The 15,734-nt window shown below is 37.9% G+C and overlaps 1 protein-coding gene and 1 pseudogene across 21 annotated transcripts in view; one reads left to right on the top strand and one right to left on the bottom strand.

Moving 5' to 3' along the window:
* The window catches only part of LOC129762564 (C-terminal-binding protein), a 172,107-nt gene that overhangs the window by 116,921 nt on the left and 39,452 nt on the right, over positions 1 to 15,734 (bottom strand). The gene's annotated exons all lie outside the window — the stretch shown is intronic.
* Positions 1,649 to 1,725, top strand: LOC129763767 (U4 spliceosomal RNA; annotated as a pseudogene).

The raw sequence follows: 15,734 nt of genomic DNA, 5'->3' as shown, positions 1-15,734 counted from the left end.
CATCATTTAACGAACATTCGTGGTGAGTTCAGACCTTGATTGAATGAAATTATTTCTCTCGCGATCGATAAACCACTACGCTTCATGTATTACAAACCTGTCCATATTACCCCCACTATATGTCCATATTACCCGCATCGAAAAAAACTTTTTTTGTACTTTTCGGTCTGTTTTAATTTCAGTAAAAAACATTAAAATATTTGGGCAATTAGGTTGAAAAACAGTATATTGAATATCAAGAAACTGCATCAAATATTTGAGAAGTTTCCAAAGATATTATTGAAGTTCTTCTTAACATGTCCGGTTTACCCCCGCCGGAGTAACCAAATTTTGAGCGTTAAGGGAGTATTCTAGTCTAGAAATTTTAGAAAAATCCTTTTTTCCTTCATATTTCTGTAGTTTAGGCCTTCAAGAATATATTCTAGAAAGAACTTATCGAAAATCGTATTATTTACCGAGTTCGAGCCATTTTAGTGATGCGAGTTCCATAACAATGCACTTCAAACGCGTTTTTCTCGAAACCAATTTTTTCGAACTGGCGTACACGATATCTCAAGTTCTACTGAACCGATTCGTATCGAATTTATATGGATACAATCTGCAGAAATCTCTCTACCGCATGTACCTCTAAAATTTTTTTTTTTAAATTTCACTATTTTGAAAAATTGGGAAATGTCTGAAAAAACGTTTTAACCCCCATTTTGTTTTTCAAACAGCCACCATTTTGTCAAAAACGATGTTTTTGACTTGTCCGAGATTCATGCGATGGTCACATCTTTACTGATTCAGATTCTGTTCGATTTTTTTGTTTCTTATAACCAGAAGGGCTGGAATCGTGTACGCCATGGCACAACTTTTTTTTGAACCATCTCTCTTCATCAGCTCTTAATTATTCTAGTTATGAATATTTTTCTCCGTTCAAGTTTTATATTATTGTTAAAAGATAGATGAACAAATAATGATATAATGGATAGTAAAAATATTCTTTGTTTTATTTTACAGACCTCTAAAAACGTTAGAAATTCGTGTCTCTGCACTAGAATACTATCTTAATACCTCCTAAAAAAAATCAACGAAATGGTATGATAAACACTTCATTCAAAAGATAAAATGTCTGCACGTTATACGTTATAGGCTTTTCCTTATCGTTTATTTTTACAGGCTCAGTTACATAAGTTAAAAGGAGCCAAACTCCTAACTGTATTGTTACTAGTATATATTAACAATTTTCCTTAACTCTAGTGTTAATAATGTGAAAAACCGATTACTCGCGGTCCACTCGAGTTTAGAAGGGTGACATATTTTTTTCAGGAAAAGGAGGGGATATAAGGATATTGTAACAATGTTCACACTCACACCCATCGCGGTCAATTCTTATGTTTATTATGTATTTACATTTCAGCTTCAATAGCCTTTAAATTGCCTTAAAACAGACTATTGAAATCACACCAATCGCTATATAAGCGAGTGCCACTCGGAAATCCACTAAGTTATGATTGCGTACCAACCATGGAGCCTGGGAAAATCTGCAATGCAAAATAAATGCAAGCTGAGGCCCTTTGGTACTCGCTTGCATTTTGGTAAACCAGAATGTGTTTTCCCAACAAATTCCGAAAATCAATAATTCAATCAATACTCACAAACAGATAGCTCTACGCAGCGACAATATCGTACCCAATGAGGAACATCCGAGGTGCGATTATTGCTAATTGAAAAAACACAAATGATTACTAGGCCAACGGCAGTCCTACGTCAACCTCGCGGTTGTATCATTGGTATAACCCATTCATAGTTTTTTTTATCATGCTTTATAGTCAATAGTGGAATTAGATTGCAAATTTGAATGAATAATAAAGAATGACTAAGGTTTAAGAATTAAAAGATTTTGCAAATATTTTTGGCTTTGAGAACTAAAAGTTTCATTAACTTAAACTCTTTATAGAATTAAATAAAACCAAAAAAAAATATATTATCAATCCTATAATGGAGATAAGGTTTATAAATAATATTGTTATTAATTGTTTTTTTTAGAATTCATGATTTTCATGAATTTTAGTATGTAAATTTTATACGATATTCGTAAATAATAAAATAAGCTAATTGAAGTTATCCAAACTACTAGTAATATTAAAAAGTAATGATTTATTTTGATTAAATTTTCAATGATTTTAATTTAGGGAAGAATCCTAAAAATGGAGAAAATCATCCTAAGGATAATAAAACAATGAAAATTATAAATTTAATAACTGGATTTATTAATGAAAAATTGTAAATGTGTTTGAAATAATATAATTAAAATTTATAAAAAATTAGAGTAATAGCGGATGAAAGAAAAGAATGTAAAAAAAATATATTCTTCTTGGATGGCACTAACGTTCCCAGTGGAATTTTGGCCTTCTCAACGTAGGTATTACTTGCGTCATTTTTATTAATAGTACTTAGTAAAGATTTCTATGCCGGATAAACCGTCTTGAATGTATTCTGGAATGGCAAGTTCTAGAATACGCGTGACCACAGTGCAAGCCGGAAAAATTTTTTTTGACGAAAAATCCGCCGGCCAGAACGGGAATCGAACCAGAACCCCCGGCACGATAATGTGGGACGCTAACCACTCGACCACGGGAGCACGACATAAAAAAAAACAATAATCATAAATATTCGTTATATACTATTGTTTTTAATATTCGTAAAGAAGTTTGATTGAATCCTCCTAATGCTCTAATAATTGAAAAAAAAATGAAAATGAATAACAATAAATTATAATTTAGATTGTAAAAAATAATTATTGTCATGTATGCCATATTATTAAAACTAAATTATTAATTCAGTTTAATCCTTCTATAACTTCAGGAAATCCAAATTGGAAGGGGGCAATTCCTATTTTGAATGATAAAGTTGAGTTAATTGTTGAATGAATAATGTTATATAATGATAAAATTAAAATAAATTATTTGAATCTTTTCAATGAAACATTTCATGATATGATCAAAATTGTTTTTGCGTTATAGATCGTAAAAAATTGAGGAAAAAAAATATGCCATTTTGAAATAGTCGTTTAGACTTTTTTTTTAGATTTGAAATATGCAGAGTTGATTAAATGGTCAATGTTTTTACACGAGTTGACATTAAGTATGTCATAATTGAAGTATAAATCACGCGTTTGAAATAGATCTTTCACCTGTGTGTAAATATCCAGAAGCATACCTGAAATGGGAGAAAAAATGGTTATCAGTGAATGTGTTTTATATAGATACTAGCTAACCCGGCAAACTTCGTCCCGCCCATTTACTTGATTAATTCTCGAGTAATGCAGAAATTTGTGTTTTATTTGTATGGCAGCCACCCCTAAGAGAGGGGGGAGGGGTATCTAACCACCATAGAAACATTCATTGCACCCTAGAGTTTCCATATGCCTAATTTGGTTTAATTTGCTTGATTAATTCTCGGGTAATGCAAAAATTTGTGTTTCAATTGTACGGCAGCCCCCTCTAAGAGAGGGGGAAGGAGTATCTTAACACCATAGAAACATTTATTGCATCCTAAAACCTCCACATGCCAAATTTGGTTTCATTTGCTTGATTAATTCTCGAGTAATGCAGAAATTTGTGTTTCATTTGTATGGCAGCCCCCCCTTTGAGTGGGGGAAGGACTGTCTAACCATCATAGAAACATTTATTGCACCCTAAAACTTTCACATGCCAACTTTGCCAACGGGTCCCACGAAGCGGTAATTTGAGTTTCGGAAATAGTAAAAAGCCACCCGGGGCCATATCTGGAGTGTACGGTGCTTGTTCAATCACATTCATGCCATTTTTGCCCAAAAATTCGTGTTCACAATGGTGCAAAATTCAATCTTGTCGTTTGCGACGAATTTTCTCTCTCACAAGCTTCAAAAGCCTTGGCGTTACCCAAACAAAAAAGAAAATAGAGATATTCGTAATAATATGAATATTACAATTTTACAATATTGACTAGGTTTGGAATCCAAGACCCAGCAATAAAGGGTCTTCCGAAAAAAAAATAGCTCTAGTGTTGCTCAAACTTCGTATTTTTGCTCTTTTTCGAAAAATTTTAGACGCGTTTCATTTTGATTTCTCTTCTAGAGTGCATAATTCAGAGTTGGGGTGATATGTAAAGTATCGAGTCATACTATAGCTTGTTGGAAAGGTATTTTTGCGCGCTATAATATAGTCCTTGACAGTGTTTTGTTTGGTTAAGTCGTTCGTGAGTTATAGTGTCGCAAATATGGAGCAAAATAAAGAGAAAATCCGACATATTTTACAGTACTACTATGACAAAGGCAAAAATGCATCTCAAGCTGCCAATAAAATTTGTGCAGTTTATGGACCCGATACAGTTTCCATTTCCACCGCACAACGATGGTTTCAACGTTTTCGTTCTGGTGTAGAGGTCGTCGAACATGCGCCACGCTCCGGAAGGCCTGTCGTCGAAAATTGCGACAAAATCGCTGAATTAGCCGAGAAAGACCGGCATAGTAGCAGCCGTAGCATCGACCAAGAGCTGGGGATAAGTCATCAAACCGTTATTAACCATTTGAAGAAGCTTGGATTCACAAAGAAGCTCGATGTATGCCACACACGTTGACGCAAAAAAACATCCATATCGACGCATGTGAATCGCTGCTGAATCGCAACAAAATCGACCCGTTTCTGAAGCGGATGGTGACTGGCGATGGAAAGTGGGTCATTTACGACAACGTGAAGCGCAAACGGTCGTGGTCGAAGCCCGCTGAAGCGGCTCAGACGGTGGCCAAGCCCTCATTAACGGCCAGGAAGGTTCTGCTATGTGTTTGGTGGGATTGTCAAGGAATAATCTATTATGACCTGCTTCCCTCTGGCCAAACGCTCAATTCGGACCTGTACTGCCAACAACTGGACCGCTTGAAGGTAGCACTCATGAAGAAGAGGCCATCTTTGATAAACAGAGGCCGCATTGTCTTCCATCAGGACAACGCCAGGTCACACACTTCTTTGGTGACGCGCCAGAAGCTCCGGGAGCTCGGATGGGAGGTTCTTTTGCATCCGCCGTATAGTCCGGACCTTGCACCAAGTGACTACCACCTGTTTTTGTCCATGGCGAATGAGCTAGGTAGTCAGAAGTTAGCCACAAAAGAGGCCTGTGAAAATTGGCTATCCGAGTTTTTTGCCAATAAGGAAGCGAGCTTCTATAACAGGGGTATTATGAAGTTGGCACCTCGTTGGGAACAAGTCATCGAACAAAACGGCGCATATTTGACTTAAAACAGATGATTGTAACTAATCTTATGAACAAATGAAAATTCAAAAAAAATACCGCAGGACTTTTTTGACAGCCTAATATATTGGGAGAAAATGGGGAAAAAGAAATCCATCATTCTCTCAGTAGCTGGAGCTGGCTGTAGTGATCGATATCTCGCGTAATATGGATAATAAAATTTTAAGTTTGAACTCGTTATAAAGGTGACATTTCACACTAAAACTTTTTGTTTGTTCCATTGAGTTATGAGTTGCAGGGTGTTAACATTGGAAGTCAACAAAGAAAAAAATCGGTACATTTTACACTTCTTCGCCATTTACACCATTTACAATTTCAGCGGTTTGCGGTCGTGGAAAACAGTCTTGCATTCCAGCCGGTCTTGGTTCGATCCCCGCTTGACATCGTTTGGACTTTTTTGTTGGGTACAATCCCAAGCTGACGTTCAGTATGAGAGAAATAGATGTCTGCTTCCATACAACACAAACATTTTAAAGCTTTAGAAAAAGGTGCTTTTATTTGTGCATTTCATCCTTCAGCACACGAAAAAGCAGGGTGTGCCTTCAATGTCGGATTAAATCCACTTTGGTTCAAAACATTGTAACAATTTTGTGAATTTTGTTAATTCAAACTGATTTGTCCGCCTGTGTTTACTTGCAAAATTGAACTAAAGAAAATTATACAAATGATACAGAAAATCTAGCACACCTTTAGTAAATATCTAGCCACTATGGATATTTTTTTTCGAATTTTCCCATTTTTCTTCGATATTCTCTAATTTTCCTATTATTATAATTTGGATGAAGACACAATATAACGAAATGAAAGAAGGTAAAATCTGACCATCCAAAACAAAAATAGACGAACAAAACAATCTTGAAACTTGAAAGTATTTTACTGTTACAGTATCGGCACCATAAACACCATTTACAATTGCAGCGGTTTGGCTTGCATTTTCGCCTTTATAGATTTTTCATTTGCATCTTCATTTTCGTTATGGTATTCGCAACGTAGAAATTGAAGATAATTGCGTGTTAGTGAAAATCAAAGCATAACATTCAATGTCAACCAATTGAGAGTGAAATCGATTAAAGGTAAAGCATGGTAAGTCATCACTCAAAATTCTTGTTTTTGACGACTTCGGCAATATAATGTATAGATAACTGTTGCTATGTTTTATGAATTTACTCCCGATTGGCCGGAAATGGCATACACCCCCTATTATATAGGCAATGAGTGACAATAACAATGGGCAATGGGTGAGCCGAAACCGAGAATAATCTTGTTTTGATTCCCGATTTAATGATACGCTCAACACCGAACAACAGTCAACGCTCAACGAAAACTAATGTTGCCTTTTCCGGATTCCTGGTCCTCTCTTTTGTTCTAAATATGGACATCAAACACGTTTTCAATAAAAACTCACTGCAAGCGATGAAGATCAACTTAACTTTCGTGATAATCACATTAAATTATTGACAGTAATGAAAGTGTCTGAATGCAGGCTTTCCGAAATTCGTTCATGCTGTTTTCGTTCAATATACCAGACAAAGTTCACGCGTCTCGACTCATGTGTTATACTCATTATGACAGATATGGTGTTGAGTTTAAACAGAAGAGAATTCATGCGACACTGGGAAAATACTAATTCCTTCATTCGTGAATAAATTTTGATAATTTGTGGCACTGATCCACATAGTCACAGGTGCTATTGCATAAATGCGTGATAATATTGCACTTCGTTATAAAATGAAGTTGGAAAGTGATTTCTTAGAGTAAAACAGAAGTGCATAATTTGTGCAATGTGTCTCTTGTTTTGCTCGTTCATATTGATCTTATGTTTCTATAGCATATATATTATACAAATGCTATACCAGTATGAGAGAGTAGCACGTTTTCTGTTATTTTTAAGCTCATTTAAAGTAATAAATCGGGATGCCAAAACATTTGCTAATTTTTATTTTGGGTGTAGTTTCTTCCGAAATAAGACTATACTTGGACTTACTCACTAATTTTGAGATTATAAATAAATCTACAAAATCATAATCAAAACGGATCGTTATTGCCACCAGCCTTTGTAGAGCGCCAATTTCTTCAATTTTTTTTCATTGTCAAGTTAGAAACAGAAATAGATATGCATTATGCAATTGACCTATGCTATGAATAAAAAATATTGAATTCAACCGATTTAGAGAAGAAATTCATTCATTCATTGATTGGAATTCGAGATTTTGAGCGAATATGTAACAGAAAAAAAAATTCGTGAGAAAAAAAAAATTGGACGGAAAGTAATTTGACTGTACTTTCTACGGAAGATTATAAATTAAGCTTTCTAGGAAATATGATTTTTGAGGTGTCGTTAAAAGAGAGATCCTTGCTTTTTATATGAGTTTCAGAAAGATAGCGAACATTAAATCGAATAACTAGCGAATATACCGTATCATATATCCCATGTTTTGGGTGATATATGATGCGCCTAACTGCCATATACATGCAAAAGTGGAGATGATATACATTCATGACAATTGCTTGCGAATTAGTTTGGATGAATATACGACTTGCACATGCATGTACAGGGTTTTTGAGATTGAACGCTCCCGCAACAAATGTTAATAACTCCTACAAAAGTGAACCGACTTTTATAAGTTTATTTTAGGACATTTTCGATGTGACCACCCCTTTTTTCGATAACATGTTTTTAACGGTGAACAGAATTTCTTCATGCACAACTCTAACATTACGACTTTGATGCTGTTGAGAATTCGAGTTTTTCCTTCTTTAAGTTCCTCCAAATTTTGTGGCTTATTAACATAGCAACGGTCCTTCGCGTACCCCCAGAGAAAGTAATCGACAACGAGAAATGTCGAAATTCTTACCATAAGAGGACAAAGTTTCATTAAGGCTTCGGTTGCTCGAGTAATACGATTTCACTAAAAATACACGTTCTTGTAAATTGTACATCGTGACACTAAAAACCATCCGATCAGACTGAACGAGTAGCCGAATATTATCGTCCCGAAGGGGAAAATGCAGTGTTACCATCGACAGAGCGAAAAAATTTTTTATAAGGAGCTATTCGATTTTTTGCGTGAGCGTTCAATCTGAAAGACCCTGTCGTAAGACAAGTATCATATGTATATGCGATTTACTACAGGCAAACAAAAAAAACGAATGGCGAAAAATGTTCGTGAGGTTATAATTTTTTTGATAACCTCATGAACCGCCATTTGTATACATGACAACATTGATTTTTTTTTTTTTGAAATAGGAATTATACAATTTACTTTTAGTGAGAGGGAGGATAAATATTTAAAATGAGTGGTGGTGATGATGAAGAAAATTGGTTCCGATGGAATTCGAACTCCGGTTGTTTGGATGATAAGCCACAGCTATCCCGCACGGCTATTTGGAATATAATTCTAGAACAGATAAAACTCGTATATATAATACGAAAAAGATTTCCTTCGAATACGTCATTACTGGTCGTCTATTGTATTTTAGTGGAAATGTCTTGAAAATTACACAGAAATGGTCAAGTAAGGTTCACTGTTTCGTGTTTTAACTAATGTTATTTGCATGAAGTAGTGATTTTCATTCAAATTTTACCAGTTTAAAGCTACTTTCAGGCCTGATGATCTGGTAGAGACTAATTTGTCTTCCTAAAACACCATATCACCACCAGACGTGGACATTATACATAAGACATCGCGGATCTTGATATGTCAAATTCCTAATATGGTGTAATATGGCCTCAATTACGATCTAATATGATTTACTGTTGAACGATTTTCCCCAGCATGTAATACAGTTTTTCGCAGTACTACATTGATTCAATTTTATTATTTTTTTATTTTTTGATATGTCAAATTCCTAATATGGTGTAATATGGCCTCAATTACGATCTAATATGATTTACTGTTGAACGATTTTCCCCAGCATGTAATACAGTTTTTCGCAGTACTACATTGATTCAATTTTATTATTTTTTTATTTTTTATATTTTCGACCGAAGATCGACCTTTTGGGACTTAGCCTGAGAGGCAATGAAGGTATGAGAAAGAAAATAATTATCGAATTTCAAAAACCGACCATGTACAATTTGTCTATTGGTCCCAACAAAATTATCTGTGCAAAGTTTCAACTCAATCGGACGTGATTAGGGGTGCCTCAAAGCGCTCAAAGTTTTGATTTTTTTATCCTCGAAAATCTTCCAAGGGGGAGTGAAGGAAATTTGGAAAATCGAAATTTTGCTTTCGATGCCAAATGTCTTAAAAAAGCATAAAACGTCGAGATGTGGTGTTATCACGAAAAAACAATTTTGGCCGAGAACCGAATTTTTGGGACTTAGACTTTGAGTGCTTTGATCATGTCCGATTTAGCTGAAACTTTGTACATGATTTTTTTTTTGGACCAATAAACAAAATGTACATGGTCGGTTCTTTAAATTCGATAATTTTTTTTCCATACCTTCATTGCCTCTCAGGCTAAGTCCCAAAAGGTCGATTTTCGGCCAAAAATTTTTTTTGCGTTTTAAAATTATTTGGCATCGAAAAACAAATTCGATTTTCAAATTTTCCTTTACTCCCTCTTGGAACATTTTCGAGGATCAAAAAATCAAAACTTTGAGCGCTTTGAGGCATCCCTAATCATGTCCGATTGAGTTGAAACTTTGCACATATAATTTTTTTGGGACCAATAAACAAATTGTACATGGTCGGTTTTTGAAATTCAATGATGAATTTTTTTCTATACATCCATTGTCTCCCTAGTGTATAGTGATACTGTATATTATGAAACCGATGTCGAATTGGGACGATTTATACGATTTTAGATGTACACAATGTATTTGCATTTTCGTATGTCGTAATGTTAATATCAACATTGGTTAATGAGAATAATGAACAAGGAGACCTCCATATGATCTCCTCGGACGCGGACAGAGGGCATTCTTAAGGATTTATTCTTCTCATCTTCATCCCTTTAGAAACTTTATCGCGTACAAATAAACACCACGAGTTATGACTGACTCAACCTCAATCATAACCTAGCGATTAAAGGATTAACTAACAAGTCCGAAACTGTTCGATATTCATTTGTGTCTATGTTCGACAGGATATGAGATACCTGCGCTGCGAAGTGCGTTCCAGGGTGCAGACTTCAACACACACCCCATATCTCGGCCATAGGAGTAATCGATAATTTCCAACAGTTGCGAATTTCATTATATTGCGGTCCACCTATATGCAGCCAGCCAACCCGCCAAATGTGCATAATGCCCAGATGTACCGTATACATATACGCATAAACACACACACACATACACAAACACACGGGTCAGGGGACATGGATGCTGAAATTAATATCATATTGGAAACGATTCAACATTCCTACGAACTCATTCCACACCGCAGCCGATTATATCATGCCCCGTTTTGCAGCACAATTGCTGGTTATGGCAGAAGCACCGAAGTTCTGTCCTCGCAGTGTATTTGCGCAAATAGCAGTAAATTCATTTTGTATTTCAATTTCGCTGCGCTCCACTCTCCAGTTCTACACCTGCCTTCTCTTCCCGTGTGGACATCGCGAAATATAATCTGTACACCGCGGCAACACTTCGACTGTTACTGTCATTGCAGATAAAGTAGATCCAAGGAGAGAAAAAAAAAATGGGCGCAACGTCACATGGCTTTCAATCAATACTAATTCAATTCAAATTGCGCAGCTTCCAGTGTTGTCATAAGATGCTCATTGTACGGGTCCCTCAAAGTTTATTCAACTTTCACGTTGAAATTGCCGCTCCATTCCTTATTGAGGCGCGAATTCCTTGATTATCGAGATGTCCTGCCACATAGGCTCTCAAAAAAAAAACACTACTCGATGCTTTCTGCTATCCAAAATATATATTTTTATAAAGGCTCATATGGCGTTAGCCTCACGGGGCCGGGAGTTCAATACAATTTTTCTTATTATCTATGTTAGTAATATGTAACCGATTACTCGCGGTTGGCTCGAGGTTAGTATTACAAGTGTTTTCGTAATTGGGATGTTGCTGTCTCCAATGCTCTGTACGTGTGCCCGACACGGGATACTTCCTATTGGGATGCAGCTGACCATTAATCAGCAACGCCCCCCTAGTCTGTACCTCATATCTAGCGTGGTGCGTCTTTCTCGACTCGAGGAATCCAGGATAGAATGGTCACTAGCCGGCGCAATCATCAGTTCGTGTAGAGTTGTCATGATCGGTACAACCTTTGGCTCTTGTTGAATGATCAGTGGACTGCACAACCTTTGGCCCGTGTGTCTGTAAAGAGTGTGTGTATGTATTGCCGCGACTAAGCAAAAGTTTATCGATCGGATAGGAGGGATATGAAACGGGGACACAATGAAGGAAACATCATTAAACGTTGACATCGGCGTTTCTGAGGAACAGGTATAGATGAAGCAGAAGATCAGGATCACGGCTACCTAAGATATCCCGGACGGGGATATCCGATTGTCTGCCTTGTGCTCTTAGTGCTCTAGAGAGCTGAGAGCGAGCAGCATGGAACCGGATACACGACCAGACAACATGCTCGATGTCGTGGTAGCCATCGCCACAATCACAAAGATTGTTTGCTGCGAGCCCAATGCGATAGAGATGCGCGTTTAGGTTGTAGTGATTGGACATAAGCCGAGATATCACGCGAATGAAATCACGACCTATATTCAATCCCTTGAACCATGCCCTCGTCGAGACCTTAGGGATAATCGTGTGTAACCAACGACCGAACTCATCTCCACTCCACATGCGCTGCCAACTTACGAGCATATACTGACGAGGAATGTGGAAAAATTCATTATAAGCAATTTGCCTTTCAAAAAGAGTGCCTTCTAAAGCGCCCACCTTAGCTAGCGAGTCCGCTTTCTCATTCCCCGGAATCGAGCAATGAGAGGGAACCCATGCTAAGGTAATCTTGAATAATTTTTCGACCAAAACACTCAATAGTTGTCTTATTCTTGTTAGGAAATAAGATGAGCGTTTATCAACCTTCATTGAGCGGATTGCCTCTAATGAGCTGAGACTGTCTGAAAAAATAAAATAGTGGTCGATGGGCAATGTTTCAATGATCCCCAGTGCGTAGTATATCGCACCCAGTTCAGCAACATATACGGAACAAGGATCTTTGAGTTTGAAAGAGGCACTGGAATTTTCATTGAAGATGCCAAAGCCAGTGGACCCGTTTATGAATGAACCGTCAGTAAAGAACATTTTATCAGATCTAACTATGCCCCCATATTCTGCCGAAAATATCGGCGGAATAGAATCTGAGCGTAGATGATCTGGGATTCCATGGATTTTTTGTCGCATGGACAGATCAAAAATGACAGAGGAATTGCAAAAGTATGGGAAGCAAACTTGGTTGGAGATGCCTGGTGAAGGGTGCACGTCGTGGGTAAGGTACTCATGGTATAAAGACATAAAACTTGACTGAGGAGTCAGTTGGAGTAGATTTTCGAAGTTATCAATCACCAATGGATTCATGATCTTGCAACGGATGAGAAATCTGTAGGATAATTCTGTGAACCGAAGAGTAAGCGGGGGTACTCCTGCCAAAACTTCGAGACTCATCGTATGTGTCGAATGCAAACACCCCATGGCTATACGCAAGCAACGATATTGTATTCTCTCCAGCTTGAGAATATGAATCCTGGCAGCTGATCGGAAGCAAAAACTGCCATATTCTAACACTGATAATATCGTTGTTTTGTATAACTGAATGAGGTCTCCTGGATGGGCACCCCACCATGTTCCGGTGATTGTTTGGAGAAAATTGATTCTTTGCTGGCATTTCTGTTTCAAATACGCAATGTGTATTCCCCAGGTACATTTAGAGTCAAAATATACTCCAAGGTATTTGAAAAACATCGAGTGCTTGATCGTTTTGCCGGATAGGTGAAGCTGGAATTGGGCGGGTTCGTGCTTCCTAGAAAAAACGACCATTTCGGTTTTCTCCGTAGAGAATTCGATACCCAGCTTGAGAGCCCACGTGAACAGATTGTTCAGGGTATCTTGCAAGGATTTTTGCAGAACGGCGGGATTAGTACCCGTGATGGAAATAACTCCATCGTCTGCAAGTTGTCTCAGCGTGCAGTCTCTAGTTAGACAATCATCTATATCATTGACGTAAAAACTGTACAAGAGGGGGCTTAGGCAGGAGCCCTGTGGTAGGCCCATAAAACTATATCGAGAAGATTTCAAGCTACCATGATTGAAAAACATGTGCTTTTCTGACAGTAAATTGTACAGGAAATTATTCAGAATTGGTGAAAGTCCACGATTATGAAGTTTATCTGAGAGAATTTCCATGGAAACTGAATCAAATGCCCCTTTGATATCGAGAAAAACGGAAGCCATTTGTTCTTTGCGAGCAAATGCGATTTGGATTTCAGAAGATAGCAGCGCGAGACAATCATTTGTCCCTCTACCTCGGCGGAAGCCAAACTGCGTATTTGACAGCAAATTGTTCGTTTCGACCCACTTGTCCAAACGAAGTAGAATCATTTTCTCTAACAATTTACGAATACAGGATAACATTGCAATCGGCCTATACGAGTTGTGATCGCAAGCCGGCTTGTTGGGTTTCCGTATGGCTATCACTCTCACTTGTCTCCAGTCATGCGGGACAATATTCAGCTCCAGAAACTTGTTGAACAAGTTCAGCAAACGCTGTTTTGCCAAGTCGGGAAGATTATTCAACAAGTTGAATTTAATCTTGTCCGACCCCGGAGCTGAATTGTTACATGAGAGGAGGGCAATTGAGAATTCCACCATCGAAAAATTCTCATAGTCGCATTGGAGCGGAATGTCGCGTACGACGTTTTGTGCAGGAACGGAATCGGGACAAACAGACTTTCTGCTATGTTGTGGGATAATCTGAATGACAGTGATTTGGTGGTGTAAATAAAATAAATGAAACAGAATGCGAATGGTAAAACTTGTCGGTCCTGCGTTCAATTATACCACACTTCAATACGGGAAACAGCCTCGCGAAAATGTGGCCGCGCATCAACTGTCATTCTTGGAAATCATCGATAGGCGGCGAAGCGCAAAATAAAACCGTAGCCGTAATCGTTATTTGTTTTTACTTGATTGTGGCGGCGCAACTCTCAAGATCAGTCCTCTATCTGCGCCGACATTCAACAAGTCGGCGCAGACAGACTCTGATACTACGATTCCAACTCAGTCGTATTACATTTCATCTGCAAAGTTACGAGTCTAACATAAAAACTTTTTTTTCTGATCAAATTAATACAGTGATCGACGAAATGTTATTCCGCTTCTGCTCCTCCGAGAACAACAGTTTATCGGTGATTTAGTGAATTTAAAATTGACTGTACAAGCACCGCAGATGCACCACGCTCTGGAAGGCCAAGAGAGGCTACGAATCCAGAAATTATTAAACAAGTGCATCGACTCATTTTGAACGATCGTAAAGTGAAATTACGCGAGTTAGCTGAGGCCGTAGGCATTTCAAAAGAACGTGTGGGATACATTTTGCATGACATTTTGGACATGAAAAAGCTATCCGCACGATGGGTGCCGCGTTTGCTGACCGTCGACCATCAATGCTATACCAAGTGTTTTGACTCGAAGGAAACTATGTTGAAAAATAAATACAGCTTTGCTCAAAAAACGATTGTTTTCATTGAAAATCCCGGGGCTTTTCAGCCCATGTAGTGTGGTACTGTTTTCCAACACAGTCTACTTCAGTATTGATACATGTTTCCCAGCGACCTTTTTAACCGTTTCGAGAAGTAGTCTCATCCTAAGGGACATTCCAGGGGATTTTTTTTTAGAAAATGTGCGTGCCGTGGAAAAAGACGTTTCTATAAGCTTTTATCAGCCTATGATGTAAAGTGTATTGCTGGTATTGCTTCATTCCTTTTGAAGGAAACCGACGAACCCAATTTTGACGTAGGACTGCCGTTGGCGTTGACATAGGACTGCCGTTGGCTCAGTAATCATTTGTGTTTATTCTACGGTATGTTTAGAAGTACAGTGAGCTGGCGTCATGAAGAGATATCCTCCAATGCAGTTTCGAATAACCGAGCCAAAGCATTGCATTTATACCCGCTTTTGTAGACCGTGTTAGCAAAACGAAGTCCGTGGTGTAAAAATGCATGGGGGTATAAAAGTACTGCCGACTTGCATGTATCTGCAATACTGATTCTCCCAACATCTTGGTTTCGGAATCTGTAATCGGAAAACACATTCCGGTTTGCAAAAATGCAAGCGAATACAAAAGTACCCGCTGCTTGCATCTAATTTGCAATGCCAATTTCCCCAGGCTTCATGGTTTTCAAGTCTGTTAGGGAAACATTCCGATTTGCAGAAACGCAAGCGAGTACAAAAGTAGAAGCAACCTGCATCTATTTTGCAATACCTATTTCCCCAGGCTCCATTGTTTTGAAGTCTGTGTTAGGGAAACATTCCGATTTGC

Source organism: Toxorhynchites rutilus, chromosome 1, assembly GCF_029784135.1.
Source record: "Toxorhynchites rutilus septentrionalis strain SRP chromosome 1, ASM2978413v1, whole genome shotgun sequence".
NCBI lineage: Eukaryota > Metazoa > Arthropoda > Insecta > Diptera > Culicidae > Toxorhynchites > Toxorhynchites rutilus.
This window is presented reverse-complemented; position numbering and strand designations above follow the sequence as displayed.